The 16179-nt window shown below is 35.4% G+C and overlaps 1 protein-coding gene and 1 long non-coding RNA gene across 5 annotated transcripts in view; one reads left to right on the top strand and one right to left on the bottom strand.

Moving 5' to 3' along the window:
* The window catches only part of dagla (diacylglycerol lipase, alpha), a 57668-nt gene extending 47198 nt beyond the window's left edge, over positions 1-10470 (bottom strand). For all 4 annotated transcript variants that reach the window (XM_058077474.2, XM_058077473.2, XM_078792949.1 and 1 more), the window contains exon 1: positions 9852-10470. The gene's annotated coding sequence lies outside the window, so the exon portion shown is untranslated. The remainder of the gene's footprint in view (positions 1-9851) is intronic.
* Positions 10471-13438: 2968 nt separating this feature from the next.
* Positions 13439-15375, top strand: LOC144899665 (uncharacterized). Its single transcript, XR_013627996.1, has 2 exons — positions 13439-13584; positions 13982-15375. It is a non-coding gene; the product is annotated as an uncharacterized LOC144899665 (long non-coding RNA).
* Positions 15376-16179: the final 804 nt, after the last annotated feature.

Raw genomic sequence — 16179 nt, forward strand, 5'->3', positions numbered from 1 at the left:
TGTGATATTACAAGAATAAAGTCATCAATTTACAAGAAAAAAACAAATTTATGGAGCATAAAGTCAGAATTTTCAAAAAAAAAAAGTGATATTACAAGAATAAAGTAATCAATTTACAAGAAACAAAACATAAATTTATGGTGCATAAAGTCCGAATTTTCCAAGAAAAAAAATTTAATATTACGAGAATAAAGTCATCAATTTACAAGAAAAAAAACATAAATTCATGGAGCATAAAGTCAGAATTTTCCAAGAAAAAAATTGTAATATTACAAGAATAAAGTCATCAATTTACAAGAAACAAAACATAAATTTATGGTGCATAAAGTCAGAATTTTCAAAAAAAAAAATTGTAATATTACGAGAATAAAGTCATCAATTTACAAGAAAAACTAAACATAAATTTATGGAGCATAAAGTCAGAATTTTCCAAGAAAAAAATTGTAATATTACGAGAATAAAGTCATTAATTTACAAGAAAAACAAAACATAAATTTATGGAGCATAAAGTCAGAATTTTCCACGAAAAAAATTGTAATATTACAAGAATAAAGTCATTAATTTACAAGGAAAAAAAACATAACTTTATGGAGCATAAAGTCAGAATTGTCCAAGAAAAAAAAATTTAATATTACGAGAATAAAGTCATCAATTAACAAGAAAAAAAACATTAATTTATGGAGCATTAAATCAGAATTTTCTAAGAAAAAAATTGTATTATTACGAGAATAAAGTCATCAATTTACAAGAAAAAAAACATTAATTTATGGAGCATTAAATCAGAATTTTCTAAGAAAAAAATTGTATTATTACGATAATAAAGTCATCAATTTACAAGAAAAAAAACATTAATTTATGGAGCATAAAGTCAGAATTTTCAAAGAAAAAAAACTGTAATATTACGAGAACATAGTCATCAATTTCCAAGCCGAGCCGAGCCGAGCCGAGCCGAGCGCTGGCACAGCGGCCGTGGAAGCTCCTTCCATTCCACATTGTGTGCGTCTTGCAAACACAGACACTCTCAACAGTCCTTACCGACAGGTTTGAAAACAAACAGTTTTGAAAAACCTTTATCGGTAATGACAGAGAAAAGCAAACACAGCAGTGATGAATGATGCCGCTACTGTTGCAGGCCTTTGTAGACCTTTCTGCATAGAACAACAACATTGGGATTGAGTGTGGAGCAAATGCTACATACGGAAGCCTTCAAGGGATTCGCGCATTTACACTAATACAAACCCCAGACCATCACACTACCACCGCTACGTTTTACTGTTGCTATGATGTTCTTTTTTTACGAAGTGTGGCGTATCCATACGTCCACATACTGCATGCATGTGCTGAGGTCATAAAGAATGTGGAGAGCAAGTGTTGACGATACAGCAAGATGGTCGCCATGGTTCACTTTTTCGTGTAAGTTGTCATGAAAAAAGTCATCAATTTACAAGAAAAAAAAACATAAATTTGTAAAGCATAAAATCTGAATTTTCCAAGAAAAAAAAATAATATTACGAGAATAAAGTCATCAATTTACAAGAAAAAAAACACATTTATGGAGCATAAAGTAAGACTTTTCCAAGACAGAAATTACAATATTATGAGAATAAAGTCATCAATTTACAAGAAAAAATCATAAATTTATGGAGCATAAAGTCAGATTTTTCCAATAAATTTTTTTTAATATTACGACAAAAAAGTCATCAATTTAGAAGAAAGCATAAAGTCAGATTTTTCCGAGATAATAAAAATAATATTACGAGAAAAAAGTCATCAATTTAGAAGAAAAAAAACATATATTTATGGAGCATAAAGTCAGAATTTTCCAAGAAAGAAATTGCAATATTACAAGAATAAAGTCATCAATTTACAAGAAAAAAAAACATAAATTTATGGAGCATGAAGTCTGAATTTTCCAAGAAATTTTTTTTAATATTACGAGAATTAAGTCATCAATTTACAAGAAAAAAAACAAATTTATGGAGCATAAAGTCAGAATTGTCCGAGAAAAAAATTGTAATATTACAAAAATAAAGTAATCAATTTACAAGAAAAAAAACATTAATTTATGGAGCATAAAGTCAGAATTTTCCAAGAAAAAAAATGTGATATTACAAGAATAAAGTCATCAATTTACAAGAAACAAAACATAAATTTATGGAGCATAAAGTCAGAATTTTCCAATAAAGAAAAATTGCAATATAATGAGAATAAAGTCATCAATTTACAAGAAAAAAAACACAAATTTATGGAGCATAATGTCAGAATTTTCCAAGAAAAAAATTTCAATGTTACAAGAATAAAGTCATCAATTTACAAGAAAAAAAACATTAATTCATGGAGCATAAAGTCAGAATTTTCCAAGAACAAAATTGTAATATTACGAGAATAAAGTCATCAATTTACAAGAAAAAAAAAACATTAATTTATGGAGCATAAAGTCAGAATTTTCCAAGAAAAAAAATAATATTACAAGAATAAAGTCATCAATTTAAAAGAAAAAAAAACATAAATTTATGGAGCATAAAGTCAGAATTTTCCAAGAAAAAACTTGTAATATTACGAGAATAAAGTCAGCAATTTACGAGAAACAAAACATTAATTTATGGAGCATTAAATCAGAATTTTCTAAGAAAAAAATTGCAATATTACAAGAACGAAGTCATCAATTTACAAGAAAAAAAAACAATTTATGGAGCATAAAGTCAGAATTTTCCAAGAAAAAAATTGTAATATTACAAGAATAAAGTCATCAATTTACAAGAAAAAAAAACATAAATTTATGGAGCATAAAGTCAGAATTTTCCAAGAAAAAAATTGCAATATTACAAGAATAATAACGAGAATATTATCAGAAATTTTATTAAAATAAATAATGTTATAATAAATAATAAAATAATTTAATAAATATAAAACTTTATTTTCAAAATTTCACTATTTTTTCCCCCCAACATAGAAATAACTGATAAATACGTCAACGGTTCGAGGCCCGCTGTTTGGAATGAAAACGTCATTCCTTTCCGTCCATCCTTTCTACGGTCCACCCTCCCATTCTTCCGTCTCCCCACCCTTATGCTCTCTCCTTCTCCTTCCTACCCACACACTCATTCACTATTCATATTTTAGAGGACATTTATGAGCATGGAAACCAGCGAGGGCATCTGCACCATTTTGGGTACGGAGGAAACCTACATTTTCTCCTCTCGCCTTCCCGGCCGGTCCCCTTCCTCTTTTCTTATCTAACAAAGCCAGATTTTGGTTTTGGTTTACCACTGCTCATCTTTTTTTAGACCAAAAGCCATGTGCCACTCACTCCTACTCTCCCTCTGCCTCTTTCTCCATCTTTTTCTCCCACCGCCAACCCACTCAATCCTTTTCACCTCCTTCCTCTCTGGTTTTCTCGTGTTTCAGCCTGTGCCTGTTTGTGTATACGAGATGGTGAGCTGCCAACATGTCTGCAGTTTTGACGACCACAAAAACTATCTGGTTAAATACTGGAAAAAGTCATCATCATCAGCACTGTGACACAAAGCGTACAATAGAGCAGTGGTTCCCAAATTTACCCAATTTCACCTTCAATGGTCCAAAGATGATGAAAATGCTTCTTCAGAGTCAACGGCTGATGACATCATAAACGGGCGACAGAACTCGGGGATAGGGGATTCATTTCCATTTTTCGTTTCCTCGCTCACGGGACCGTTTTTGTGCAGTGTGCAGTGGAACCTTGGTTAGCATCATTCATTTGTTCGACTCAAACCAAAACGGACTCTAACCAAAGCAACTTTTTCCTCATAGGAAATAATGAAAATGCAATTCATCTGCACCAGGCACCCAAAAATGTTAACACAAAACACATTTTATAAACAATAATTATGTTTTTATATATGCAGAAAATATGCAAAAATAATTCCAAATGGAAAAAAATGGACGGGGGGGTGTGTGGGGGGGCATACACAAAACCATCACTTAACACTGACCATATATACAGTGACCATCACCTTGGTTAGCATCATTCATTTGTTCAACTCAAACCAAAACGGACTCTAACCAAAGCAACTTTTTCCTCATAGGAAATAATGAAAATGCAATTCATCTGCACCAGATTTGTGTTAACCCAAAAATGTTAACACAAAACACATTTTATAAACAATAATTATGGTTTTATATATGCAGAAAAATATGCAAAAATAATTCCAAATGGAAAAAAATGGATGGGGGGTGCGGGGAGGGGGCATACACAAAACCATCACTTAACACTGACCATATATACAGTGACCATCACCTTGGTTAGCATCATTCATTTGTTCGACTCAAACCAAAACGGACTCTAACCAAAGCAACTTTTTCCTCATAGGAAATAATGAAAATGCAATTAATCTGCACCAGATTTGTGTTAACCCAAAAATGTTAACACAAAACACATTTTATAAACAATAATTATGGTTTTATATATGCAGAAAAATGTGCAAAAATAATTCCAAATGAAAAAAAATGGATGGGGGGTGCGGGGGGGGGGGGGGGCATACACAAAACCATCACTTAACACTGACCATATATACAGTGACCATCACCTTGGTTAGCATCATTCATTTGTTCGACTCAAACCAAAACGGACTCTAACCAAAGCAACTTTGTCCTCATAGGAAATAATGAAAATGCAATTAATCTGCACCAGATTTGTGTTAACCCAAAAATGTTAACACAAAACACATTTTATAAACAATAATTATGGTTTTATATATGCAGAAAAATATGCAAAAATAATTCCAAATGGAAAAAAATGGATGGGGGGTGCAGGGGGGGCATACACAAAACCATCACTTAACACTGACCATATATACAGTGACCATCACCTTGGTTAGCATCATTCATTTGTTCGACTCAAACCAAAACGGACTCTAACCAAAGCAACTTTTTCCTCATAGGAAATAATGAAAATGCAATTAATCTGCACCAGGCACCAAAAAATGTTAACACAAAACACATTTTATAAACAATAATTATGGTTTTATATATGCAGAAAAATATGCAAAAATAATTCCAAATGGAAAAAAATGGATGGGGGGTGCGGGGGGGGGCATACACAAAACCATCACTTAACACTGACCATATATACAGTGACCATCACCTTGGTTAGCATCATTCATTTGTTCGACTCAAACCAAAACGGACTCTAACCAAAGCAACTTTTTCCTCATAGGAAATAATGAAAATGCAATTAATCTGCACCAGATTTGTGTTAACCCAAAAATGTTAACACAAAACACATTTTATAAACAATAATTATGGTTTTATATATGCAGAAAAATATGCAAAAATAATTCCAAATGGAAAAAAATGGATGGGGGGTGCAGGGGGGGGGGCATACACAAAACCATCACTTAACACTGACCATATATACAGTGACCATCACCTTGGTTAGCATCATTCATTTGTTCGACTCAAACCAAAACTGACTCTAACCAAAGCAACTTTTTCCTCATAGGAAATAATGAAAATGCAATTAATCTGCACCAGGCACCAAAAAATGTTAACACAAAACACATTTTATAAACAATAATTATGGTTTTATATATGCAGAAAAATATGCAAAAATAATTCCAAATGGAAAAAAATGGATGGGGGTGCGGGGAGGGGGCATACACAAAACCATCACTTAACACTGACCATATATACAGTGACCATCACCTTGGTTAGCATCATTCATTTGTTCGACTCAAACCAAAACGGACTCTAACCAAAGCAACTTTGTCCTCATAGGAAATAATGAAAATGCAATTAATCTGCACCAGATTTGTGTTAACCCAAAAATGTTAACACAAAACACATTTTATAAACAATAATTATGGTTTTATATATGCAGAAAAATGTGCAAAAATAATTCCAAATGAAAAAAAATGGATGGGGGGTGCGGGGGGGGGGGGCATACACAAAACCATCACTTAACACTGACCAAATATACAGTGACCATCACCTTGGTTAGCATCATTCATTTGTTCAACTCAAACCAAAATGGACTCTAACCAAAGCAACTTTTTCCTCATAGGAAATAATGAAAATGCAATTAATCTGCACCAGATTTGTGTTAACCCAAAAATGTTAACACAAAACACATTTTATAAACAATAATTATGGTTTTATATATGCAGAAAAATATGCAAAAATAATTCCAAATGGAAAAAGAATGGACGGGGGGGGGGGCATACACAAAACCATCACTTAACACTGACCATCACCTTGGTTAGCATCATTCATTCGTTCCAGAAGGTCCGACTGAAACCAAAACAGACTCTAACTAAGGCAAATTTTTCCTCATAGGAAATAATGAAAATACAATTAACACAAAACACATTTTATAAAACAATAATTATGGTTTTATATATGCAGAAAAATATGCAAAAATAATTCCAAATGGAAAAAAATGGACGGACGGGGGGCATACACAAAAACAACACTTAACACTGACCATCACCTTGGTTAGCATCATTCATTTGTTCCAGAAGGTCCAACTCAAACCAAAACAGACTCTAACCAAAGCAACTTTTTCCTCATAGGAAATAATGAAAATGCAATTAATCTGCACTAGTCTTTGCAGATTTTCTTTTCGGATTTTATGAATTTATTCCAATAATATTTTGACTCATTTCTGTATGTATTCAACACTGTATATTTTTTTTATAATTTTTACCGGTTTGTTTATGACTTCAGTCCCGTAATATTTTGACTTTGTTCCCATAATATTTCCATAATTTCCAAAAATGTGAACCCTATTTGTTTGTCATAATAAACAAAATAATAATAAATTTATGCTCATAAAATAAAGTTTTTCCCTTCATAACATTATTATATTTTTCTCATTTGTTGACAACTTGACTTTATTCTAGTAAAATCAATTTTTTCTGTTTTGTTTTTTTTATTTTCAGACTATATCAACTTTTCTCTTGTAAATTGTCTTCTCAAATTATGATGACAATATTTTCACATTAATCCCGTAATATTAGAACTTTCCGGGGGGGGGGGGGGTTCTCATAAAATTTTAATAAAAAAAAAAGTATTTTTTTTTCTAAATATTTTGAATTTTGCTGCTTTTTTTAAATTTTTGCTGCTACTTTTTCAATTCTCCAAATATTTTCTTTATTTTTCCGGGAAAAAAAATTAGTTTCTCATAAAATTTAAATTTAAAAAAAGTATTTTTTCCTAATCATTTCAACTTAATGCCTCTAAAATATTGTTCCCCCGTATAATATTCTTAATATGCTATAAACTGAAACAATAAGCTTCAGTCTATTATAAACATAAACATCAACTACTATATGATACGTGTGTCCATCCAAAGTCATGTGTGTCGTCTTGTCTGCGGTTCCCAATCCTGAATAGCACGTTCACAAACACTAAGTGTTTAAAATAAATGTTTGGATGCGAAACAAATGTTTCACTGTTGCACTCAGAAACAAGCTAACACAATCTGGTGTTTAGTAACGTACCACTTTTGTGTGTAACAGTGAACGTTTCACAATTGTTCCGTGTTGTTTGTCTTCCCTTTAATTCTGTGACTTGTTGTCCCACGCGGACAGCAAAACACACTAGACCAGGGGTCTCAAACACGCGGCCCGCGTGCCAAATGTGGCCCGCAGGACACTAGTTTGAGCCCCCCGCCTTGATATGAAAGTTTAATGTTAGTGCGTCCCCCGCGCAAGTTTGATATGGATGCTGTATGGCAGGGGTCTCAAACACGCGGCCCACGGGCCAAATGTGGCCCGCAGGACACTAGTTTGAGGCCCCCGCCTTGATATGAAAGTTTAATGTTAGTGCGTCCCGCGCAAGTTTGATATGGATACTGTATGGCAGGGGTCTCAAACACGCGGCCCGCGGGCCAAATGTGGCCCGCAGGACACTAGTTTGAGGCCCCCGCCTTGATATGAAAGTTTAATGTTAGTGCGGCCCGCGCAAGTTTGATATGGATGCTGTATGGCAGGGGTCTCAAACATGCGGCCCGCAGGACACTAGTTTGAGGCCCCCGCTTTGATATGAAAGTTTAATGTTAGTGCGGCCGTGCAAGTTTGATACGGATGCTCTATGGCAGGGGTCTCAAACACGCGGCCCGCTTGTGAAATTTTTTTGAACATTTTTTTTTGTCAGGAACTAATATTTTCCTGAAACTTACCTGTGTGCTAATTACTACAGAACGGAAAATGGTAGAAAGAAACATTTTTTCCCTTTGTTTTGCGTCATTTATTTTGGTATATTTGTGAAAATTTTTTGAAATTTTTTTTTTTAGTTGGGAACTAATATTTTCCTGAAACTTACCTGTGTGCTAATTACTACAGAACGGAAAATGGTAGAAAGAAACATTTTTTCCCTTTGTTTTGCGTCGTTTATTTTGGTATATTTGTGAAAATTTTTTGAAATTTTTTTTTTTAGTCAGGAACTAATATTTTCCTGAAACTTACCTGTGTGCTAATTACTACAGAACAGAAAACGGTAGAAAGAAACTTTTTTTCTCCTTGTTTTGCATCGTTTATTTTGGTGTACTTGTGAAAATTTTTAGAAAATTTTTTTGTTTTTAGTCGGGAACTAATATTTTCCTGAAACTTACCTGTGTGCCAATTACTACAGAATGGAAAACGGTAGAAACAAACTTTTTTTTTTTCCTGATGAAAGATTAGACTCCCGGTCTAATATCTTTTTTTTGGCTAGGTTCCATATTTATATCGCTAAGGACACAATGTCTAAAACGACCACTGCGGAACGTCGCTACAACGATATCGCCGATGGAACCTCACAGAACCTACTTTACCAACTCCCCCTGACCAGCAAGTGTTTCTTAGTAACATTTTAAGTTCATGTATTTTTTTTTTATGCAGCAATAGTTTTCACCTGACCACAAATTGACAAGTGAACACACCGCGTGTTTCAATAAAACCAACAAGTCTCGACATATTTGAGCTGTCACAAAAAGCAAAAAAATATTTGTAATCAAAGTGAAAGTCACGCTTGAATTTTTTTCCAATTTTTTTTAAACTTTTTTTTTAGTCGGGAACTGATATTTTCCTGAAACTTACCCGTGTTTCACTGCTGATTACTACAGAACGGAAAACGGTAGAAAGAAACTTTTTTTCCCCCTTGTTTTGCATCGTTTATTTTGGTATACTTGTGAAAAAAAATTTTAAACATTTTTTTTAGTCGGGAACTAATATTTTCCTGAAACTTACCTGTGTGCTAATTACTACAGAACTGAAAACGGTAGAAAGAAACTTTTTTTTCCCCTTGTTTTGCATCGTTTATTTTGGTATACTTGTGAGAAAAATTTTTTTAGTCGGGAACTAATATTTTCCTGAAACTTACCTGTGTGCTAATCACTACAGAACGGAAAACGGTAGAACCAAACTTTTTTTTTTTCCTGATGAAAGATGGGAGTATAATATCTTTTTTTGGCTAGGTTCCATATTTATATATCGCTAAGAACACACTGCGGAACGTCGCTACGACGATATCGCCGATGGAACCTCACAGAACCTATTTTGCCGGTAACAGAACCAACTCCCCCTGACCAGCAAGTGTTTCTTAGTAACATTTTAAGTTCAAGTATTATTTTTTTTAATGCAGCAATAGTTTTCACCGGACCACAAATTGACAAGTGAACACACCGCGTGTTTCAATAAAAAACCAACAAGTCTCGAACACAAGCAAGTATCTTTTGTGTACATTACTGACAACAACTGCTCAGGGTGTCATCGTGCAGGCCTTGATGGGGTGGGATGTGGCCTACAAACGTGCCCACCCAATCAATAACCATGCATGTCCGATACCCAAACCACGAATGTGTCAATTGATCCGAGATCGGGATGCCTTACCTGTGTTTTGACGCTGCCGTGACTCGAACCACTGCATCGGTTCCCTTTCCTCGCCCATATCCCCCCCACCACCAGATGGACTGGAGAACCGCTTCGTCAGCCTTCGTTCTCCCGACACAAGAAAGATGCAAGTCCGTGAACGCGTCGCCGTTAGATTTGTATTGTTTTTTTTGTTAAGACAGACGAACCGCTGAAGAATGAATGGGCTAATCAGATGGAGAAGTGGTTGCTGCGTGTCATGGCAATCAAACCGTTGAAAGAGCAACACGTCTCCGGCTGTGGAGGCTCCTTTCTGTGTCTTTTTCAATGCCACTGAAAAGAAAGGGAAGAAGAAGAAAAAAAAAATCCACAAGCACAAGCAGGGTCCTCGACTTAGCTTGCCCGCGTCCACGTTGAAGTCAGCGGCGTGTACGCGAGCACCAGCCGCCGGACAACTCCCGAATCTCGGCAAGGAAAACACGGGGAGAACCGGAGAACCGGCCCACCTCCCCGGTACATATCTACGAATTACGAAGCAAGAAGCAACCCCCCTTCCGCGTTCCACTGCGCATATCACGTACCGCGTTGTGATGGCGCATACCTGACTCGCTTATTGCGGAGGAAGGGCGCCACTGGTGGTTTGTGAGGGTTTGGGCGGATCGATACAAGTGAGGATCGTGTCGATACCTGGCGTAGTGGCGGAATCGGATCGATACAAGTGTGATTAGATTGATATTTTCAGTTCTCGTCTGCTTTATTTTCATAAACTTGTTGTTTTATTCTTGAACTATTCACATATTAATTATTGGCAGCATGTTGTACAAATAAAAAAATAAAAAAAATTCTGGAAATATAGCTACAATGTAAACAATAAATTCATTTAATTATTTTTCATAAATTAAAACAAATACAATCCAAAGAGAAAAGGTTAAAATATTTTTGAATAATTATATTTTTATTTGATTTACTTGTTGGGAAAATATAGATATAATATAAACAAACAATGCAATTATTTTTGCATTAAATCATTAATTTATTTCTTAATTAGAACAAATACAATCCAAAGAGAAAAGGTTAAAATATTTTTGAATAATTATATTTTTATTTGATTTACTTTACTAAAATATAGATATAATGTAAACAAACAATGCAATTATTTTTGCATTAATTCATTAATTTATTTAATAATTACAACAAATACAATACAAAGGGAAAAGGTGGAAATGTTGATAATCATTTATTTCTTTTAATTACTTATTTAAAAAAACAGCAAAAGTTTTGGGGACAATGTAGCTGTACATTAACAAAAATATGCAATTATTTATTGATTAATTACAATATTTTTCTTAAATGTAAAGACAAATGTTGATAATCATTAATTATGTTTATTCACTTACAATAAAAAACATAAAAACTTACAAAATATATTTTTATGTATTTATATATAGAGAATATATGTAAAACAAAAATATAGATGCAATGCAATAACAAAAATAATTATTTTTAAAAAATAATAATTAAAAATAAATACAACACTTTTAATATTTTTTTCATTTTATTTACTTACTGACAAGCCTGACATTTTTCATTTTTTCAAATAAAACATATTTTTAAAATTTATTAAAAATAAATACAACACTTTTAATATTTTTTTCATTTTATTTACTTACTGACAACCTGACATTTTTCAATTTTTTTCAAATAAAACATATCGGTATCAATATCGGTAACTGTATCTCCATCAGCTATGCCGTCCCCTAATGCGCCTGGTATCGAATCAACACCAAAGTTAACGGTATCGTCCGCCGCTGGTGACAAGCAAAAGGTCGGCTGCCGCTCCAAAGATGACAGAGCCTGGGTGAGATCAATCCCTGCCCGCTCGCTTCACCGTCGAAGCCGAATAATGGCCGCCGAAACGTCATTCGTTCCATTCAAGGCGGTGTGAAGCCAAAAAAAACGACAGACGTTAGCGACTGGGTTTGAGTCCACAATCAGGGAGGACATTTATTTCTACGTTCACGGAATTCGATGCGCGGACACCTAAAGGGGCGTTCCCACCGTCGTCTGAGCCGCACTTCCGGTTTGGTGCTTTGATAGACTGGGCGTGGTTGGGTGAAGGGTCAGTGAATAAACACGTTCAATCCAACGCAATTTCTTCAGTTTGATATCGATTTAATACCAAGTAAGTATGATACTGACTTGCTGACATATTTAGGCAAACAAAAGCATATTTTATGATCAACAAACATATTTGTTTTGGGCAATTTCAGTCATTATAAATACAAAATATAAGACAATGTCATAATATCAACTATATACAAACCAGTAAAAATAGTCAACAAAAATAAAGTCAATAATAAAGTCGCATAATTATGAGAAATAAAATTGGAAAATTATGAGGAAAAAAAGTTAAATATTTACGAGAAACACAGTGGTAATATTACAAAATAAAAATCATGTTAATTAATGTGGAAAAAAAATCTAAATTTACAAGAAAAAAAGTTGTAATATAAGAATAAAGTTGTAAATTTGTGAAAATAAAGTTGTAAATTTGTGAATTAACAAGAACAAAAGTAATATTGCAAGAATAACATCGGAAATTTCTGAGAAAAAAAGTAGACAATTTACAAGAAAAATATTAATATTCCAAGAATAAAGTCAGAAATTCATGAAAAAAAGTTGTAATATTACAAGAATAAAGTTTCAAATGTATACAAAAAATGTTGTAATAATACATGAAAAAATAGTATTTATGTTACAAAAATAAAGTCATAAATTTACGAGAATAAAGTTGTAAATTTGCGAAAAATAAAGTTGTAAATTTAACAAAAGTAATATTACAAGAATAACATCGGAAATTTCTGAGAGAAAAAAAGTAGACAATTTACAAGAAAAAAATTTTATATTCCAAGAATAAAGTCGGAAATTCATGAGGAAAAAAAGTTGTAATATTACAAGAATAAAGTTTCAAATTTATACAAAAAAAATTTAATATTACATGAAAAAATAGTATTTATGTTACAAAAATAAAGTCATGAATTTATGAGAATAAAGTTGCACATTTTTGACAAAAAAAAGTCAAAAATTGACAAGAAAATAAAGTCATAATATGAATAAAAAGTTGTATATTTACGACAATATAGTGGTTAATTTATGTGGGGGGGAAAAAAAATTTAATATTTTGGCTTTATGCTACTAAAAATGATATTACGACTTTTTTTCTTGTAAATTCACAACCTTATTTTGGTAAATTTAAGACTTTTTTTCTCGTAAATTTACAATGCTTTTTCGTAATATTGCGACATATTTTCTCGTAAATGTACAATTTCATAAATTTCATTTATTCAATAAAAAAATTTCAATTCTAACAAAGGTTCAGGCTATTGATGATTGTCGTTATTATTATTATTATTATTAAATATTCTGCTTCTTTTGTGCATTTTATTCATTAATAATTCATATTGTTGTATTTCCTGCAACATTGAACTACAATAACTAACATTTGCTGCATCCAAAAATGGCCGTTTTTATATCCCAAAAGGGAGAATCTAATCAAATGGACTCCCCCCTCTTTTGTGTGCCAGATGGTACATCCCCGGTCTCTCCTCTATTCTCCTCCCTCCCTCCTTCCCGTGCCCTCCATCTTTCTTCTTTCTGTCATTTCCTGATATTAAGGGCATTCCGGCAACCAGCGACCGCGGCGGTGCTTTCTGCGTTGACTATTCCACGAATTGCTCGGGAAGCTACAGGAGAGGTATGTGGCGTCCATTTTGTTTCTGACTGAGCAGCATCAGGATGCATTAGTCGGCATTTTTTTTTTTTTTTTTTTTTTTTTTAGTATGGAGTGCGAGCCGCGTTCACGTCCACACGTTTCCACTGATGTCAGGTCAGTGGGCGCGTGTGAACTTTTCGTTGATGTTGGGTTTTCTTCCTCCATCTTGGTCTATTTATAGTCCCTATGAGTCACTGACTTTTGAGAATTAAGATAACCGGAGGTAGAACATAAAACTAAAAATGCACGGAGGCCCGGCGTGCACGCATCCTGAACGGTATTCCCTCAAGGTCACGGCTGCTACATGCTAAGATGTCCATCTGACCCCCCCCCCATACCCCCCCTCAGCAGACATAACCTTTGCACCCGTTTGCCGCAGACCTGACCTCCAAAGCTTCCTGTCCCCCAAGACCAGAGCTAACATCCGCCCTGCCCCCGGATATCCATGGAAGCCAAGGCCAAGTCGGCAGCTCCCACGCCCAAGGGGCCGTCGAAAGCTGACAAGAAAGAGCCACCCGCCGCCCCACGTCGTGCCGACCCTGCCCCGGCCACCCCTGAACCGGAGATCCCTCCCCCGCAGGACGGGGCGGCAGAAGATGACGCGGGTGCCTGCAGCTCAGACTCTCTCGAGCACATGAAGCCCTTCCTCATCGGCGGCGTTGTCATCGCAGTGGGGGCCATTTTGTTGGGGGCCGTGTTGCTGGCGAGGAGGAATTAGAATCCCGATTCCGATTTCCAGCTACGAGAATTGACTGAGTTGTGTCACGCAGACGGTCCCGATTGAGATAGGAGAATGGGGGATGGGGGGATGGGGGGGGGGGTCGCCGGGCTCCTTTCTTTTGGGCTTGCTAAGGTGTCGTCCCTCCAAGCAGTTCTATATGCATGAAATGACGATTATGATTTCCCTCTATTAATAAACATAACTTACACTGTAGTGCTTACAATATTTCCAAACATACACTTTCTAAAAATAGCCTTTTTATCCGCTTGATCGTATTCCCGCCTGACATATTCAGCCGAGTTCAACTTCCGAAGAATTATCCGGCATTTCCGTTCCCTTTTTCCAAAGACACGCTACTGTGGGAACGCTATGCGACACAACTGAGGCTTCATCCCTGCATGCCGACTAGATAGGACAGCACTACTATGATGGCACGGCTCGTGTTGTCCTATCTGGTTATTGAGTAGAAACTGATCGGACAACTTTGGTGATTGAGTATAAACTAGACAGGACTAGATAGGACAGCTCTTCTCTGAGAGGGGACTGATGAATGCTGTCTTATCTGGCCTTTGAGCATAAACTGATATGACTAGATAGGACAGCTCTCCAGACTGATGGGATGGTGCATATTGTCCTGTCTGGTCTTTGAGCATACACCGATAGGACTAGATAGGACAGCTCTAGACTTATGCTATCTGGTCTTTAAGGATAATTTCTGAAGACTAGATAGGACATTTATAGCCTGGGGGTGCATATTGTCCTATCTGGTCTTGAAGCATAAATTGATAGGACTAGATAGGACAGCTCTAGTCTGGGGGTAGGGTGCATGTTGTCCTATCTGGTCTTTAAGCATAATTTGATAGGACTAGATAGGACAGCTCTAGTCTGGGGGGTGCATGTTGTCCTATCTGGTCTTTAAGGATAATTTGATAGGACTAGGTAGGACAGCTTTAGTCTAGGGGGGTCCATATTGTCCTATCTGGTCTTAAAGCATATATTGATAGGACTAGATAGGACAGCTCTAGTCTGGGGGGTGCATGTTGTCCTATCTGGTCTTTAAGGATAATTTGATAGGACTAGGTAGGACAGCTTTAGTCTAGGGGGGTCCATATTGTCCTATCTGGTCTTTAAGCATAATTTGATAGGACTAGATAGGACAGCTCTAGTCTGGGGGGTGCATGTTGTCCTATCTGGTCTTTAAGGATAATTTGATAGGACTAGATAAGACAGCTTTAGTCTAGGGGGGTCCATATTGTCCTATCTGGTCTTAAAGCATATATTGATAGGACAGCTCTAGTCTGGGGGATTGTACATATTGTCCTATCTGGTCTTTAAGCATAAATTGATGGGACTAGATAGGACAGCTATAGTCTTCAGGGATGTTGTATATTGTCCTATCTGGTCTTAAAACATAAATTGATAGGACTAGATAGGACAGCTCTAGTCTGGGGGATTGTGCATATTGTCCTATCTGGTCTTAATACATAAATTGATAGGACTAGATAGGACAGCTCTAGTCTGCAGGGATGGTGTATATTGTCCTATCTGGTCTTTAAGCATAAATTGATGGGACTTGATAGGACCGCTCTAGTCTGGGGGTAGTGTGCATGTTGTCCTATCTGGTCTTTAAGCATAATTTGATAGGACTAGATAGGACAGCTCTAGTCTGCAGGGATGGTGTATATTGTCCTATCTGGTCTTTAAGCATAAATTGATGGGACTAGATAGGACCGCTCTAGTCTGGGGGTAGTGTGCATGTTGTCCTATCTGGTCTTAATACATAAATTGATAGGACTAGATAGGACAGCTCTAGTCTGCAGGGATGGTGTATATTGTCCTATCTGGTCTTTAAGCAT

This window comes from Doryrhamphus excisus, linkage group LG1 (assembly GCF_037039965.1).
Source record: "Doryrhamphus excisus strain RoL-2023G ecotype Guam linkage group LG1, RoL_Dexc_Guam_v1.1, whole genome shotgun sequence".
NCBI lineage: Eukaryota > Metazoa > Chordata > Actinopteri > Syngnathiformes > Syngnathidae > Doryrhamphus > Doryrhamphus excisus.